Source organism: Cervus elaphus, chromosome 21 (assembly GCF_910594005.1).
Source record: "Cervus elaphus chromosome 21, mCerEla1.1, whole genome shotgun sequence".
NCBI classification, from domain to species: Eukaryota; Metazoa; Chordata; class Mammalia; order Artiodactyla; family Cervidae; genus Cervus; species Cervus elaphus.
Genome location: NC_057835.1, coordinates 46,454,949 through 46,474,214, shown reverse-complemented (window position 1 = coordinate 46,474,214; position 19,266 = coordinate 46,454,949). Strand labels below are relative to the sequence as shown.

The 19,266-nt window shown below is 40.9% G+C and overlaps 1 long non-coding RNA gene across 3 annotated transcripts in view; it reads right to left on the bottom strand.

The window, feature by feature from the left end:
- The window catches only part of LOC122679620, a 98,324-nt gene extending 80,296 nt beyond the window's left edge, over positions 1 to 18,028 (bottom strand). For all 3 annotated transcript variants that reach the window (XR_006336460.1, XR_006336459.1, XR_006336461.1), the window contains exon 1: positions 17,833 to 18,028. This is a non-coding gene — a long non-coding RNA (uncharacterized LOC122679620). The remainder of the gene's footprint in view (positions 1 to 17,832) is intronic.
- Positions 18,029 to 19,266: the final 1,238 nt, after the last annotated feature.

Genomic DNA, 19,266 nt, shown 5'->3' with positions numbered 1-19,266 from the left:
TATCCACTGCGCCACCGGGGAAGTCCCCCACGCCATCTCTTTTAATACCATCTTTACTGTCACTCCAGTTTTTAGTGTATCCCTTACTGTAACTGATTTCATGATAAAGCCCAGATCGTTGCAGGAAAACATCCCAAGTCAGATTTTGCAAAAAGGCTCAATGCAAAAGTTGTTCACTGTTTGGCTACGCATACCAGACATGTTGGGGACCGGCTGCACCCATGCGTCTCACATGGCTGAAAGTGAGTAATAAACCACTCAAGCTGGATTAAGCAAACACAAGTGCAGGGTTTATTGAGAGGACACAGGGTCTCTCATAGGATCCAAGGTCAGACAGAGTTGCCAGATGTCATGGAGTCCTAGAACCAAGACTGAGAAAGCCATTAGGAAGCAAGAAAGCCACACTCCCCACCTTCCCAGTCCTGTTCTCTCACCTCCATGAAGTAGCAGAAAAAGGACTCCTCTCTGTAGGTTTCTTTTCTTCTCTCTCTACATAGCTGCTATCTTTACTTCTCTAGCACAAGATGAAAAATGGGCAGAAGGTGAAAAATGGCCACAAGAGACAAACGCTGAATTCACAGCACATGTGGTCAAAAGTGTGCTAGAATTTTGTATCACCAGTCCCAAACTCAGGAATCATTGGCCAGGCTTGGACGAAATAGCTTTCCTTGCTCCAATCAATTGGGCTCAGTGGTATCAGGATTCACATGGGAGGATCTCTAATTAAAAAGTGTGAGGTTGGCAAGGCAGTGATGGGGAGGGAGAAAATAGCTGTCACTCCTAGTATAGGAAATGAAAGTCCATTTTTTTTGCTAATAAATATAATTATAGAATTTACATCTGAGGGACATTAAAGGTCATCTAGTTTAACTCTCTTATTTCATAGATGAGATTCACGACCCAAGAGATTCATGACCCTTTTATATTTATTAATGTTGTTTGGATGTGAGAGTTGGACCTGAAAGAATGCTGAAAGCCGAAGAATTGATGCTTTCGAAATGTGGTGCTGAAGGAGACTCTTGAGAGTCCCTTGGACTGCAAGGAGATCCAACCAGTCAATCCTAAAAGAAACCAACTCTGAATATTCATTGGAAAGACTAATGCTGAGTCTGAAGCTCCAATTCTCTGGCCACCTGATGCGAAGAGCCGACTCATTGGAAAAGACCCTGATGCTGGGAAAGACTGAGGGCAGGAAGAGAAGGGGGCAGCAAAGGATGAGATGGTTGGGGGGCATCATCAACACAATGGACATGAGTTTGAGCAAACTCTGGGATATAGTGAAGGACAGGAAAGCCTGGCGTGCTGCAGTCCATGGGATCGCAAAGAGTCGGACCCAGCGATTGAGTGACTGAACAACAACAATGTTATCTGATGCTAGCCTGTCTTCATAAGCCTTTATTGTTGGCTAGCTTTCTGAAAGACAAGGTTATCTATTCTCTTAAACATAACAGGGTGAAGTTAAGAGGGTAGGACCACTGAAGTGACACTACCAGAGTTCAAACTCTAGCTCCACCATTTACTAGCAATGTGTCCTTGGAAAGATTAGTTAACCTATCTGTGCTTCAATTTCCTGCTCCATAAAATGTGGGTATTAATATGACCTACCGTATATGAGAACTGTGAGTTCTAAATGAGTTAATAAGTGTAAAGTATTTAAAATTGTGCCTGACACAGATTGAGGGCCATAAAAGTTTATGAGTCATCAACAGTGTCATCACTTAAATACCCTGAGACAAACGCATTAGTCAACAAAATCATCCAGAAACTATTAGAACAAGGAGCCATTAGTTAAGTTACAGTAAAAGCTAGAAGTATATATTTACTTCTAACAAAGATTATTTTATATTTTCCAATTTAGAATTCTTCCACACTATACAAGTGCAGAAAACTAGAAAGAAAATAAAATCACTGATAACTACAACACTCAAAAACAAGCATGGGTAGATTGCTACTTTTTTTTTTCAAACTATTTCTGTGCATATTTATTTGCATAGTTGTGATCACACTGTTTATATAATTCAGCACATTGCTCTTAACCACTTAATGTTATAGCATGTGCATTTTCTCACATCATTAAATATTTTCAAATGCCTCTATCTTAATGGCTGGGTAATAGTACAGTATACAGATATATACTGATTTCTTAAAATAGTACCCTACTTGGAAAACATAGGTTATTTCCAATTTAAACTCTTTTAAACCCTTAATCCAGATTGCCAAATTACTCTCCAAATGATCTGGCTCAATTTTCTCTCCCATCAGCAAAATGGATGTTTTTCTGTATGATCAACTGAGATGAGTGTTATCATTTTTAAAATCATTCCTAAGTTGATATATATTAAGAAGCACATCATTCTTCTTTTAAATTATATTTCTTGGACTTCCGTAATGGTCCAGTTGTTAAGACTCCGTGATTCCACTATAGGAGCAGAGATTCCATCCCAGGTTAGGGAACTAAGATTCCACATGCCACACAGAATGGCCAAAAAAAAATTTTTTTTAATTAAAAAAACAAAATTTAAAGAAATAAATTATGTTTTTTGAATATTAACTGATGGTATTAATCATTTTTCTAGGTCAGCCATTTATAATTTCTATTGACAACATGTCACTTCACGTCCTTTGCCTATCCATCATTTGAAAGCTTACCCTTATGTATTAGTAGGTATTCTTTAGATTGTTAGGCTTTAAATATCTGCCTTATATGCTATAATAGTTATCTCAATTTATGAGCATTTTTTGATTGAGCTATATTTGATTTACAATATTGTGTTAATTTCAAATGTACAGCATAGAGATTAAGTAGTTTTGCAGATTATATTCCGTTATAGGTTGTTACAAGATAATGGATACAATTCCCTGTGATATAGAGTACATCCTTTTTGCTCATCTGTTTTCTATATGGGCTTCTCTGGTGGCTCAGGTGGTACAGAATCTGCCAGCAAAGTTAATCCCATACACCTAATTTTGTCCCTCCCTACTTCCTTCTTCCCTTGGTAACCATAAATTTATTTTCTGATTTTGCATTTATGTTTCTATTTTACATATGCATTCATTTGTATTATTTTTTAGATTCCACATATAAGTAATTATAGTATTTGTTTTTCTCTGATTTATTTCACTAAGCATAATGTTCTCTAGGCCCATCCAAATTGTTAAAAATAGCAATATTTCATTTTTTATGGCTAAGTAGTATCCAATTTATGTACATTTTAAATGCAGTCATCAGACATTTTTGCATGCAAATTTTAAAATCTTTTTATCATTGTCTGCCAATTTTTTTTTTTAATTTCACATCTTACTTATAGCTTAGATGAGCCCCTCACATTTAAGTGTCAGGAAATACTCCCTTATATTTATTTTCTTTCAGGTTTTATTTATGGCTCTTTTTTTTCTATCTAGAATATTTTGGTATAAGTAAGGTTTAAAATGTATTTTTTCTCCCCAAATAGCTGGCTAATTGTCCCAATCTCATTTACAATTAACTCAGTCATTTTCCAGATACTGATTACCATTAGCTACTGAATTGTTATAAAATTATGGATCTTCTCAAGGCTCTTTTTTTCCTGTTTAAACTCAGTTAACCCAAGTTACCCTTGCCTCCTTTTTCTCTGAGCATTTGCACATGATATCAAGCATGGAGCTAGGGCTTCCCATGTGGCTCAGTGGTAAAGAATCCACCTGCCAATGCAGGGGGCGCAGGTTCTATCCCTGGGTCAGGAAGATCCCCGGGAGGAGAAAATGGCAATCCACTGCAGTATTCTTGCTGGGATAATCCCATGGATAGAGAAGCCTGGTGGGCTACAGTCCATGGGGTCTCAAAAGAGTAGGACAGGACAGAGCGACTGAGCAAGCACTCGGGCATGGAGATGGTAATGTGAAACAGTCTTTGGTCCCAGAAAGTCATGTATTTTCATCTAAGGTGAAATTAATTCCACCTGGTCTTTGGATTCCTGTCTCTACCATCCCATCATCTGTTCTTTTTTTAACACAGATATTCTTTTTCATATTCTTTTCCATTATAGTTAGTTATAAGATATTGACTATAGTTTCCTGTGCTATAGAGTAGGACCTTGTTGTTTATCCACCCTATATTTAATAGTTTGCCTCTGCTAATCCCAAACTCCCAGTCCTCCCCATCCCTATCCCACCAGCCCTTGGCAGCTACAAGTCTGTTCTCTATGTCAGTGAGTCTATTTTTGTTTTATAGATACACTGATTTGTGTTGTATTTTAAACTCCATATATAAGTGATATCATATGATATTTGCCTTTCTCTTTCTGACTTACTTTGCTAAGTATGATCTTCTCTAGGTCCATCCATGTAGCTTCTAAATGGCATTATTTCATTCTTTTTGACCATCATCCACTCTTGACTCATCATCCATCATGACTCTGCTGTGGTCTCTAGCTGGCCACAGTCCATGGTTCAACTTCTGATAATGTCCCATGTTACTCCCTCTAGAAATCTTTCAGCCTCCTGGTCTGTCTCAACCCTTCTCCCTCCCTCCTGGAGTCCTGGGAGACTGGAAGGCTGCCACACTACCTCCCTTGCATGGCCTCTCTGGTGCCAAGATAGCCACTGTCTGCAGCATCCTCTGGAGATCAGGGCACAGGCCCACTCGACTGTATACAGGTCCACCCTAAATGTACTGGTACCGCTCACATCTCCCGCTCCTGTAGGACCTCTGGTGAGACCAGGCCAGCACTTTTCTCCTCACTGTCCTTTCTGCCTCTTTGGAATTCCTCCTTCCCTTCCCCAGTTAGTCTTCACCTTAGAGCATCCTATACTTCTCCCAGCCCAGTGACATTTTTGACATCACCTTCTCCTTTTCTTCTTGTGGCAAATCTATTGAATATTACCAAGTCCATTGGATTTTACCTCCTAAATATCTCATGCGTGCGTGCTAAGTCACTTGAGTCATGTTCGACTCTGTGTGACCCCATCGACTGTAGCCTGCCAGGTTCCTCTGTCCATGGGATTCTCCAGGCAAGAATACCGGGGTGGGTAGCCATGCCCTTCTCAAATATCCCTTAAATCTACTCAATTTTGTTTCCTCTGCTGATCCAGGTGGTAGCCCTCATCATTTACGACCTGTACTTTCTCAGATCTCCCTCAGCCACTTTTGCATCCTTTCAAAGCACTCTCCTCACAGAAGCCACAGAGATCTTAAAAACAGAAATCTGATTGTGTAAATCCTATTTTGTGTACTTTGGCAAATTTCCTTTGCTCTCAGGATACAACTCCGGATCCAATACCCACGTGTGTGCTAAGTCACTTCAGTTGTGACTGACTCTTTGCGACCCTATGAACTATAGCCTGCCAGGCCCCTCTGTCCATGGGATTCTCCAGGCAAGAATACTGGAGTGGGTTGCCATGCTCTCCTCCGGGGGATCTTCCCAACCCAGGGATCAAACCCAAGTCTTTTACATCTCCTGCATTGGCAAATGGCTTCTTTACCACTAGTGCCACCTGGATCCTGCCCAGGCTGGCATATATGAATCCCTGCCCACTTCAGCTATGTTCAAAGTCACCCTCCCCATGACACCTGCTGACCCTCCAGCCCCTTACACACACATTCTGTCTCCAATCCCGCGTTAGTCCTAATTTTTCCCTCTGCCTAGAGAGCTCTCCCTGCATTTTACTGTCCTTTTCCCTGCCCTCACTTCCACTCCCATCTCCTCATCTGGCTAATTCCTCACCACCTCCTCAGAGAAGCCTTCCACCCCTGCCAGAGGTGAGAATTCTTTTAGTCACAGCCCAGGAGCTCTGTAAAGGCAGGGAGTATGCTGATCTTACTTGCTGCTTCTCTAGTACATAGCATACAATGGGTCATGAATGAATGAATACAAAGGAAGGAGATTCAAGTAGGAAACATGAACTAAATCTTAGGTACCCAAAGTGTTTGTCTGTACAGTAAAACCCCTACATACAAACAAGATCTCTTCCAACCGAGCATTCATAAGCCCAATTTGTCAAATCCAACATATTTAGTCTAGGTACCCAAATAACACAATCAGTTATATGTGGATGCTAAGTCGTTTCAGTTGTGTTTGATTCTTTGAGACCTCATGGACTGTAGCCTGCCAGGCTCCTCTGTCCATGGGATTCTCCAAGCAAGATTACTGGAGTGGGTTGCCATGTCCTCCTCCGGGTTATCTTCCCGACCTAGGGATCGAACCCAGATCTCCTGTGCCTCCTGCATTGCAGGTGGATTCTTTACTGCTAAGCCACCAGGGAAGCCAAATCAGTTATATAGTACTATATAATACTTCTCACACAAATAATACATAAAAAACAAACACAAGATATAAAGAAAAAATTTCTAATCTTATAGAACAGTACCTTGAAATGTACAGTAGTCCAGAACAAGAGCTGGCCCTTCTTAGCACTACTAGCTACATCACCACTGTTTTTGCACTTGCTTCTGGACATTCTGGGCTTGAAACAAAGACCCTGGACTACTGTACTCCATACAGTACTGTACCATAAAATACACAAACGCACACAACAACCTGTAGAAGATGCGTGTGTGTGACAATGTGTGCCAGAACAGTGAATTTACTTATGTGACTGGACTTGAGAACACACGTTCACATCTTTGAAAGTTTGCAACTTCAAGGTTTGTATGTAGGAGATTTACTGTACTCGATATTGATCATCCTTTCTTATATATTATTTTCCCAACTCATGCACCTTAATTTATCACATTCAGTTTATCACATTCAGTTGATCAAAATTTCCAGTAGTGAATTGGGCACATCCCTTTCCTTGTACATAATGCCGTAGCCTCTGTCCATCTAGTCTACCAAAGACACAAATGGAAGCCTAAATTCCAAACAAACTTGAGAGGAAGAGACATCAAAATGCACTTGAAAGTTTATTAAATGAATAAACAGAATAAAACTGCAAGGCTACTTCAGTCACATGGAGTCAGATCTTCTCTCAAAACAATGAGTTACAAAAAAAAAAAGAAAGAAAATATGAAGAGCAGCATCTCTGTTTTGTTTTTTGAGGGGATAGCAATGAAAGGAAGGTGGTTTTCTAAGAAGACGCAAGCAACAAATGTTTCTGAACAGAAGCTTAAACCCTAGAAGTTTAATAATCTGATAATCATTTGGAAAAACTGGATTATAAGCATACACCCCTGGCACTGCCTAGACAAAGGGAATAGCCTCTTTCTTGGGCATATGTTTACCATTTCATGCAATACAGCTATTTTCTAGCATGTCTCACAACCCCAAATTGTTATGCAAACTGCAACACCTTAACATGAAATTATTTACATTTAATAATAGAAAACTCTTGAGAGTCCCTTGGATAGCAAGGAGATCCATCCAGTCAATCCTAAAGAAAATCAGTCCAGAATATTCATCGGAAGAACTGATGCTGAAGCTGAAGCTCCAATACTTTGGCCACCTGATGCAAAGAGCCAACTCATTGGAAAGACCCTGAGGCTGGGAAAAATTGAGGCCAGCAGGAGAAGGGAACGACAAAGGATGAGATGATTGGGTGGCATCACCAACACAATGGACATGATTTTGAGCAAGCTCCAGGAGATGTTGAAGGACAGGGAAGCCTGGAGTGTTGCAGTCCGTGAGGTTGCAAAGAGTTGGACAGACTTAGCGGCTGAGCAACAATAATAGAAAAGTTATTTTTGACGGCAATGAAACTGTAAATCTGGCCTGTTTTGCTTCACTTCATTTGTTTGGACGGCCATCTGGCAAGATTATTTAACACAGTGCAGACTCTTCCCCAGTACAAGTCAAATATCTTCTATTTAAAAGTTGATGTTGTGCTGAAGGTTGAGCTGTAATTCTTTTTCATTTTCTTCTCTTTACTTTTTATAGCCAAATAAACAAAGTGTTTGATTTAGAACTTCTTCTACTTCTTTCTTCACCATATGATGATAAAGTAATAAAAATGTTTCCAAATGTCATGTTCGAAAATCAGTGTCATAACTTTAGAGAAACCAGAACCAACAGTAGATATTTCTGCCTTGTGGCAGAGAGGGATCTTACATATCTAGCTAGAGGGGTCTTTAGTTTTGAGGAAAACACCTCGGGGAACACTGATAGTCCTTTTTAGTAGAAAGAAAAGAGACACTTTGGGCAAGACTGGGTAGCCAATTTTTGTACATAATGTGCATGCTAAGTTGCTTCAATTGTGTCTGACTCTGTGACATTATGGACTGTAGCCCGCCAGGCTCCTCTGTCCATGGAGTTTTCCAGACAAGAATACTGGAGTGGGTTGCTATGCCCTCCTCTAGGGGCTCTCCCCAACCTAGGGATCAAACCTGAGTCTCTTACGTCTCCTGCATTGGCAGACAGGTTCATTACCACTAATACCATCTGAGAAGCCCACATAACAAACAAATGTTATCTGCACAGTTGAACTTGTGTATGTGTGTGTGTGTGTGTGTGTGTGTGCGTGTGTGTGTGGAAGGAGGAAAGGATAAAGGACCTGGGACTAGAAATGGAAGTGGGGAGATTAGAGGAAAGAACAGTGCTGTCCAACAGGACTCTGAGATAATGAAAATGCTCTACATCTATGCCAGCCAACATGATAGGCACTAGCCACGTTAGCCTGTGAATTCTTGGAAGGTGGTGATATTACCAGGGAACTGAATTTTTTTATTCATTTAGTTTAAATTTAAATTTCCAAATGTGACCAGTGGTTGCCCTAATGGACGTTGCAGAAAAGAGGACCCCTCAGATCTATCCCTCCTCCTCCCCAAACCTGAGCCATGAGCAACAGGGTACAGTCTGAGGAAACCAGGAAGCTCCCAGAGCAGGGACACTGAGGAACTTTCCAGAAGGCCATGAGTGAGTGACAGTCAAGTTCAAGCTGTTACTTGCCCTGTGTTTCCCTCTTGTTGTCCACAAACCTTCAGGAAATGCCTCCAGTACTAAGGTGACCGTTCATCTCAGCTTGCCTGGAACTGCCATTTTGTGTCTGTATGACGTCCTGGTATAACTGCTAACACTCTCACAAGTGTCCCGTTTGGACTCCTTACCTAAGCACACAGCCTTGTGTTCACAGTGTCATGGTGATTTAGGGACAGGACTGTACTTGGACTTTCTGTCTCCTCTCCCCAGAAGTCTCTAGAAGAGCTGGGGGAGGGAGAGGCAGACCCAGGAGCTGAGGAGCCAAACAACATGGTGGGGCCTTCACACGGGCCTGGTTGGGACAGGAGTGAGACCAAACCGTCTTTCCCAAGTAAACTAGAGGAGGACGGAAGAGGGGAGACAGAGTAAGGAAAGCCTGTCAAGGAAAAAAGGAAAGAGAAATAGAGTCTCTCCAGCATTTCCAAGCATTACCAGTAAAAATTAGACAGATTAAAATCTTTCCAGTTCCCTGTGCTTGAAAAAATTCAGTATTAGTATGTAGAACCTTCTATAGCAGTTAAGCCCATACCAACACTTGAAAAATTCTTCAAGGCATAACTAAAGTTTAAAATAAAATTATCTGAGATTTCCACCAGTATAAAATAAAATAAGTCAGCATGTGGAAGGTAAGGTGAAACCAAAACGTCCTATAGCCTGAGCCTTATCTAAAGGATGTGCGTGCATGTGTGCTAAGTTACTTCAGTCGTGTCCGACTCTTTGCAACCCTATGGACTATAGCCTGCCGGGCTCCTCTGTCCATGGGATTCTCCAGGCAAGAATACTGGGGTGGGTTGCCAAGTCCTCCTCTGGGGATCTTCCCAACCCAGAGATCAAACCCGTGTCTCTTACATCTCCTGCATTCTCAGGCAGGTTCTTTACAACCTGTGCCACCTGGGAAGCCCTATCTAAAATATATTAGGCATTAATTTCTAACTTTGAATTCAACATTTTCTTTGTTCATGTGTGTTTTTGCCTTATGTGTGTGGTGTGTGTGTGTGGTGAGAAGACAAGATCTGCTCTTCTAACAAATTTCTCCTTCTTCTTTTTTAGATTCCACACATAAGTGAGATCACACAGTACTGATCTTTGTCTGGCTTATCTCATGTTAGTGTAATGCCCACCAGCTTCATCCGTGTTGTCACAAATGGTAGAATCTCCTTCTTTCCTGTGGCTAAATGATATCCCCCTGTATACACCTACCATGCCTTTATCCATTCGTCCATCCATGGACCCTTAGGCTGTTTCCATATCTTGGCTGTCATGAAGAAAGCTGCAATGAACTTGGGATTGCAGATATTGCTCCAGAATACTGACTTTATTTACTTTCAGATACATTTTCAGATGTGGGACTGCTGAATCATATGGTAGTTCTAGTTTTCATTTTTTGAGATGTGAGGTGATATCTCATTATGGTTTTGACTTACATTTCCCTGATGATTAGTGATGTTTATACCTTTTCTTATACCTGTTAGCCATTTGTCTGTCTTCATTTGAAAAATGTTTCTTCAGGTCCTTTGCCCATTTGAAAATTAGATAATTTGGTTTTTTGCCTCATGTGTATTTTTAAAGCCTTACACAAGATTTTAAGTGATTTCCCACTTAGCAATTTTGTAAATGAGAACTAGACATTTTTATGACATCAGTCCTAAACCCACTGTACACATGAAACCGTCAGAGAATAATTGGCTTTGCTTTCCTTCTAGACATACAGAAGATGCAGTTCTGTCCTTCTTATGGCCCAAGCAGATAAATGCCTAAAATATATGTCACCCAAGTATCACTGACGGAGAAGGCAATGGCACCCCACTCCAGTACTCTTGCCTGGAAAATCCCATGGACGGAGGAGCCTGGTAGGCTGCAGTCCATGGGGTTGCAAAGAGTCAGACATGACTGAGCGACTTCACTTTCACTTTTCACTTTTATGCATTGGAGAAGGAAATGGCAACCCACTCCAGTGTTCTTGCCTGGAGAATCCCAGGGACGGGGTCGCACAGAGTCGGACATGACGGAAGTGACTTAGCAAAAGTATCACTGAAGTGATGGCAGGAAGAAGCAGAATGGTGGAGTAATGAAGAAGCTGGGATCTACCATAAAAAAGAATGAAATAATGCCATTTGCAGAAACATGGATGGAACTAGAGATTATCATGCTAATTGAAATAAATTAGTCAGAGAAAGAGGGATACACATCACTTTATGTGGAATCTAAAAAATGATACAAATGAACTTATTTACAAAACAGAAACAGACTTCTGGTTACTAAAGAGGGGAGGGGAAACATGAATTAGGAGGATGGGATTAACAGCTACATATGAGTATATATAAAATAAATAACCAACAAGGACTTACTGCATAGCACAGGGAGCTATACTTAATACCTTGTAATAACCTATAGTGGAAAAGAATCTGAAAAAGAGTATATATATATATGTATCTGAATTACCTTACTGTATGCCAGAGACTAGCACAACACTGTAAATCAAGTAGACTTCAATCTTTTAAAAAATGGAACAATAAAAAACAAAGTGGGCTCTAGAGTCACACTTTGGGGTTTGAATCCTGGTTCCACAAACTTAGTTTTCTCCTCTGTAAAATGGGGAAGCATAGAAATTACCTCATAGGGCTGTTATGAGGATTTAGTTAGATAATCTGTATAAAGCCCCAAGCATAGTTTCTGGCAGATATGTGCTCAGTAAGTGCAAACTATGATAATGCGGGGGAGGATAATTAGCGAGAAGCTGATAGAGAGAAAGATAGAAAAATGTGAGAGTTTAAATACAACCTTCCATCTAGTAAAATGTGAAGATCTTGAGAGAAGGGCTATATTGACATGTATTTGTGTCCCAGCAACTAACAGAGTACTTGAAATATATGGAATGTAATATTTACTTATTGATATTAGTTATACAATTACTGACTAAGTGTCTGCCATGAGACTACCCCTGACTGTGCTAGATGCTAAGGACATACACCTGAATCATTGTTGGGATTCAGTGGAGGAATACGTTGCTCACACAAAGCCAGAATATTCTTACAGGGGCAGAAAGAAGAAATTAAGTTTTTTGGCCAGTCATATATGAATACATCCAATACTTATTCCTGCAATGCCCATTCTTTGTAGTTTTGGCTCAGCTAAGGGAACATACAGGGCCCAAGAAGCTTCACCTGGTGCTGGCTGTACTAGGGATCCCAGACCGGAAGCAGTATCCCAGTCGCGATGCTCCCAGTTGACCAGAGGCTAATTGTAAGGGTGTATGTCACAGGTCAGAGATGGGAGCCTGGCAACATGCAGGTGGGGGAGCAGCCCCATGCTTCAGTCCTTGAGCCACAGCCTCCTGCTCCCGATGAGGAGAAGCCCAAAGCTGTGCCTGCTCACCAGGCAGTTATATTCATTCACGGACATCCTAGTCCACATGCAGCTTACCAACCATGGGCCATTCTTCCCAGAAGCAGTGTTGCCTGGTAACACAGCTAGCATCCATTTCGGTCAGACTGCCAGGCAAGCAGAGCTAGAAAAGTAACCTAAGGCCATTTTGTTTTTTTCTCATAAAGAAGAACATGCTTTGTTCATCTTTTACTCACGCATTGCCATTCTTGGCCCGCTTGAACTCCCCAAATCTTATCAGAAACCATCAATGAAAAGTCTCTGATGTGCCCTAAACTCAGTATGTATAAGACCCTGCCCACGTAATTCTATCCTTTCTCCCTCCCTGGACACCTATGTTCCCTGGTTTGTTTGGGTTTGGGGGTTTGTGTTTGTTTGTTTGCTTTGGTGGTATCTAGTGGCTTGCATGCAGGATATTAGTTCCCTAACCAGGGATCGAACCCAGGTCCATGGCAGTGAAAGTGCCAGGTCCTAACTACTAGGGAATTCTCTATGTTACCTGTATTGATTAACAGAATCATCATCCATCCAATCATCCACTGCATGGCATTCTTCCAGGATTTTCATCCAAATTCTGGAGCATGATAATTAAAGCTCTTCTGAACGTAGACATGGTCTGCCTCTAGCCTCTTCCACTCACCCGATCCTCTAGACACAGACTGTTTGTCATTTTCAACGGTGTCATCATTAGAAAGTGTCTGCAAATCTAGAAGATCTTTCCACTAACTGTAATTGGTCAACCAAGACCTTCAAACCCTTGGAAAACCAACTCAAACATCACCTCTTCGAAACCACAATGTCATCCCCAGTGTGAACTCATCACTTCTTTTTGTCTCTTCCTGAAGCACATTTGCAGCCTCCCTTGAAGTACTGTCCATACAGCTGTGGTCCCCATCACCCTCAGATCTGCTAAGGAAAGAAACTGAGCCTTATCTATACTGTCTTCCCCAGAGCCAGGCATCCGTGATGCATCTCTGCACACAGAGGTCCTTCAATGTCTGCTGGCTTGAATGCAAATGATAGAACCAAAACTGTGCCTTAAGAAACTTGTCTAAAGACAAACAAGGGAAAAAAGGCCCAGAAGCAAGAAAGTGGGAGCAGGTTTGGGAAACAGTCCATTTTGTTGACACATGAGTTCTTGGAGGAAAATAGACATGTAAAATTCACCATGATCTTGCCCCAAATTAAGAGACTTTGCCTTTATTTAGCAGGAAGTGGTTGTGGTTCACCATTTATATTTTAATTTCCAAAGTGGTATCAGAATACTTTTATTTATTTTTCCTCTGTTTTATAGAGATATAATTGGCATACAGCACTGTATGAGTTTAAGGTATACTGTGTAGAGATTTGACTTATGGACATCATGGAATGATCACCACAATAAGTTAGAGAACATCCATCAACTCATATAGATACAAAAGTAAAGAAATAGAAAAAATATTTTTGCTTGCTATGAGAGCTCTTAGGATTTACACTGTTAACAGCTTCCACTTATAATATAGCACTGTTAATTGTATTTATCATGTTGTACGTTACATCCCTAGTATTTACTTATCTAACACTGGAAGTTTGTACCTTTTGACTGCCTTCATCCATCCAAATCCCTTTCTCCCCATCCCCACCTCTGGTAACCACAAACCCAATCTCTTTTTCTAAGTTTGTTTATCAAGTATAATTGGCCCACAATACTATATTAGTTCTTGTTAGACAATGTAGTGATTTAACATTTCTGTACATTTCAAAATGATCAGCTCAAGTCTAATTACGATCTGTCACCCTACAGAGACACTACAGAGTTATTGACTGTATTCCCCACACTGTACATTTCATACCCATGGCTCATTCATTTCACAACTGGAGTCCTGTACCTCTAAGTCTCCCTCACCTATGTCTTCCCTCCCCTCACTCATCTCCCCTTTGGCAACCACCTGCTTGTTCTCTGTATCTATAACACCTCTTCTGTTTTGTTACACTTGTTCCTCTGTTTTGTATTTTAGATTCCACCCACAAGTGAAATCATATAGTGTCTTTCTCGGTCTGACATGCCACTTAGCATAACACCCTCTAGTTCTTTATGCAAGGACTTGGGGAAAAAATTGAGAGGTTACACAACAATCAAGTCTCTAGATATGATTATTTCTAAATGATCTGATTCACAGATCCTTTGGGAACAGAAAGTTTTCTCAAATCAAGGCTATAAAAGCTAAGCAAAGGATAAAATGTAAAAACTACTAAGATTTTGGCATGCGATTTCAGCTGTCCTAACACACAACCTTTAAGATGAAGGACCACCGTCAGTGCTCTATAGCATGGGAATATTAGACCCACATGAACGCCATCTTTGGGGTCTGAGGATCCCTTTATACCCTGTTAGCACAGGGCATCCAGTCATAATAATGAGATTATGAACACCTGCCAATTCAAAGGCACAGCTCACTCTTGAGTGGCAAATGAAAAGAGCTGGGGCAACCCGCAGACCAAAATAATGCAAGGCTTTTGCAGTCAATTTCAAGCATAAGAAGCTGAGTAAAGTACTAGACAAGATGATCCACTGTACCCTTTCCAGTTTTTGCTTTTTGGAAATGAACAAAACAAACTCCTTAATATGATTATAAACCTTCCTCCTTCTTTCTCACCAGGAGCAGACTAACACTCCAGCCTAACAATCCCAGAATAGTTATTTTCGTTTTTCTAATTTTTTTTATTGAAGTATAGTTGATTTACAAAGTTTCAGGTATACAGCAAAGTGATTCAGAATATATATATTAATAAGAGAAAATATATAAACATTGCTTTTCAGGTTGTTTTCTACTACAGGTTATGATAGGATATTGGATAGAGTTCTGTGTGCTATACAGTAGGCTTTTGTTGTTTGTCTATTTTATATATTGTAGTATCTATCTTTGATCCCATCCTCTTAATTTGTCCCTCCTCCTCCCCTTTTCCCTCTGGTAACCCTAAGTTTGTTTTTCCAAGTTTGTGAGTCTGTTTCTGTCTTGTAAATAAGTTCATTTGCATCATTTTTTGAGATTCCACGTATAAGTGATATCACATGATATTTATCTTTCTCTGACTTACCTCACCTAACAAGATCATCTCTAGCTCCCTTCATGTTGCAACAAATGTCATTATTTCACTCTTTTATGCCTGAGTAATTCCATTGTACACACACACACACACATATATATAGGCTTCCCAGGTGGTGCTAGTGGTAAAGAACCTGCCTGCCAATACAGGAGATGTGAGAGATATGGGTTTGATTCCTGGGTGGGTAAGACTCCCCTGGAGGAGAGCATGGCCACCCACTCCAGTATTCTTGCCTGGAGAATCCCATGGAGAGAGGAACCTGGCAGGGTACAGTCCACAGGGTCGCAAAAAGTCAGACAAAACTGAAGCAACTTACCATGCATGCACGCGTACACACACACACATACACACACACATACATGACATCTTCTTTATCCTCAGAATGGTTATTAAACACCTAGACTAATGACAGTAGTCCCTCTGACATTATGAGGCAAAAAAGGAAAAGGGAAAAAATGAAGTTCCTGCCATTGAGAAGTATGTCTCACTAGAGAAATAAAATTGAAAAGCTAAGCCATAAGATATAGAGGCCTTCCAAGATGCATTGTGGAACAGAAAAAACGAAGTATAGACTAATGTCTATATAATATAATTTGCACCTATTTGTATAACATACACATATAATGATATAAGCATCTTTCTGTAAGAATCATTTCCTGCATGATATTGCTGGTGGTTACCTCTGGACAGTGGGTCTGGTTTGGGAGTTCAGAAAGGCAGTTTTAATCATGCTCCATCTTACATTGCTTGTTTACCATGTGCATGAGTTTCTTCAATTTTTAAAATTGTAATAAGGTAAGCAGAACCACAAGACAGGATACAATTGCACAGCAAGTGAATAAAAGAAAAACAATCTTTATTGACTAACACCCATGAGCCAGGCACACCTCTCTGCCTCTTCCCAGTCACTACAGCCCCACGGGTGCGGCTAGGACATTTCTGGCCCCTGGGAAGCAGCTTGCAACCTCTCCTTGGGCTATTCTGCCACCTCAGTCAAACCCACAGTTGGCTCCTGCTCCGAGCTTTTTCTAGCATATGGAATGCAGCCAAATTTGGATGGTTTCCCAGGGAGGGTAAATAGTGTGTTGGAGATTGAATTAAAACAACCAAACTCCTTTTTAGCAAGCCAATGGGATCAATCCAGCCCTTGTAAAGTACCACCTAAATTGTTTTTAGTTCCTTTGATGGCTTTTTCATCTTGAAAACTACAAAACAAACACACCCTCTTCAACTCAGGATACGCTGCTTTAAGGACTATTTACCCCATGTTCAAACCAAGCACAGCACAGCTTCTTTACTTTAGTTGTGCTGGTGAAAGCAGGATAAGTACTTTCTACTACTATCATTGTTTAAATAACAAATTAAACTTCTATGATAGCTACACACCGTGAATCCATATATCAAACCCTTATCAAATGCTGCCCTCTAGTGGAACACTAGTAAAACCTTCTGCTAAAAATAGATGTTTAATTAAGGCTCAGATGTGTTTTTTAAAGGAGAGAACAGAGTTGATATCTGTCTTTTGAATTTAAATATCCACCATCCAACAACAATGACCTCTATCTGATATTGTCATCATTTCCTGAAATATTTTAAATATTTGCCTTGCTGAGAATTGTTTACCTTAACACATAAATATAGTTTTACTTTCTAAAGCAGACCTGAGTTGACTTCACAAACACTCCAAAAAAAGTTTAAATGCATACTATTTCATAACAAGGTGCTTCTAGAACTGTGTTGTTGCTGCTGTCGAGTTGCTCAGTCGTGTCCGACTGCGACCCCATGGACTGCACCTTGCCAGGCCTCCCTGTCCTTCACTATGTCCTGGAGTTTGCTCAGACTTACATCCATTGTGTCAACGATGCCATGTGTATGCACAATATTTTACAAATCACATCCCAGCAACCCTGTTCTGAGTCTGAATACTGTTAAAACAGAAAAAAAGAGCAACTTTTACAATGTAAGGGCATTTGAGCAAAAAAGCAGTTGGGGAACCTGGATTTGGTGTCCTTGCTCTAGACATATTGGCAGCTACTTGGAAACTTCTCTCTAGCCTCTCTGCCTCATTGCCTGGAAGTCATTCATCACTTAGTTTAATAAAACTCGGGACCCAAACACACACATGCTGCCAAGTTTTCTAAGCTTTAAAAATTATTCTTTTCCAGCCAGGTCAGACTTTGTATTTACAGAATACTTTCCCCTCCCTAAGAAGCCCAGAATGATTTGTCCAGATCTCCACAGAGTGATTCTTAATCCAATTACGTCCAAGCAAAGGATGGGGGTAGAGAGACGACAGGGACCAGAGCATCCTTTCAGCGCCTGGGGGCAGAATCTCTGCATCTGATGACAACTCCCCTTCCCGGGCCTCATCTATCACACGGCTTTTACATCTATCCATCCAAAGACAGAAAGAAAAATACATTTTAAATCTCCAAGAGCCTGTGTTTTTCACAGCAGGCCCTACTCCACCTACCTTTCTAAGCTGCGGTGTCTGGTTCCCTGCTGCCCGGAGCAGCTCAGAGCAACGACGGCCAACACGACTGTCACTCGGCGGCCTGGCCAGGGGAGAATGAGGCCCCCGCACACCCCATCCCTGGGGACGAGGACGGTGAACCCGCCCTCTGGGTCCTGTTCCGAGACGCGGTCAGGGTTAGAACACAGCAGAGCTCAGCCAGTTCCTGAAGGTCACCTTTACAGCCTGACACTCAGCTCAGCCACTGGCTTCACAGTCCAAATTCAGCCTTCCTTACTCTCTCTCAGCTAACCATCTCCTGTCCTCCTTACGGTCCATGTTTAAAAGCAGAAGTCCATACCTCAGTGAAATATTTTTTTGTTGGGAAAAGTTTGATTTTAACACCCAAGAGGAGAAATAGACATAACTTGGAAAGAATGAAAATTTCCACAGAAGAGGTAAGTCAAGGGACCGTCCTCAGGCCAACACCCACCCTGCTCAATTTTAACTCTCCCTCAGGTTCACAGATAAATGCCTGTTATTATCACCTCTATTATGAAACTCTGTCTCCACTTACAATTATCACCCCCTTTCATCTTCCCTGAGGTTTCTTCCTTTGATCCAGAGTTGTGTGTGGCTTCTCCCGCTGTGGAGACTCCCAGCTGGTATTTCTGCCACACTTTCAGCTTTTCCAAATACTTTCCTTCTTCCTTCCCCTGCTCTCTTTTCATTACTGGCAGAAACACATCCAGGGTGGAAAGGCTGCATTTGAGCCAAGTTTAATTTTTCAGACACTAACATTTGTGATAAGATAGCATGGCCTTTTAAAAAAATTAATGGATAAAGAAATACCCTGTGTAGGTTTGGCTTAACCAAAAAGAGGAGAAGAAGCAGAGAGGGAGAGAGGCAGGGCGGGGAGAGAAAACTGTCTCCATCTCTCGTCAGGAAAGACACAAAGAAATAAAAACAGAAGGCCCAGCTCCCTTCCTACATAATTTGCAGAATGGCGACACAATTTTCAGGACCTAATACAAAATAAAAATGAGGAACACTTCCTTCAAATGTTATTAAGACTTTCAAGTGACGATACCAAAGTATTAAACAGTGAGTCCTCTATATACCAACAAGTTCCGTTCTGAGAGTGTGTTCATGGGTCCAATTTGTTCGTATGTCCAACAAAGTTAACCTGGATATCCAGTTAACACAATAGTACTGCGTATAATTTATAGTACAGTTTATAATTCTTATAATTCTGTTTATAGTATGTTTACAATTCTTTTCACACAAATTATACACAAAAACATACAAATACAAAAAAAAATAAAGATAGCATTTTAAAGCTTCCATCACAGTACCTTGAAAAGTTCCCTAGTTCAATACAGCAGCTGGCCTACAGGGCTGCCATCGAGTGAACAAGCAAGAAGAGTTACTGACTGGAGGAGAAAGTGGAGATGG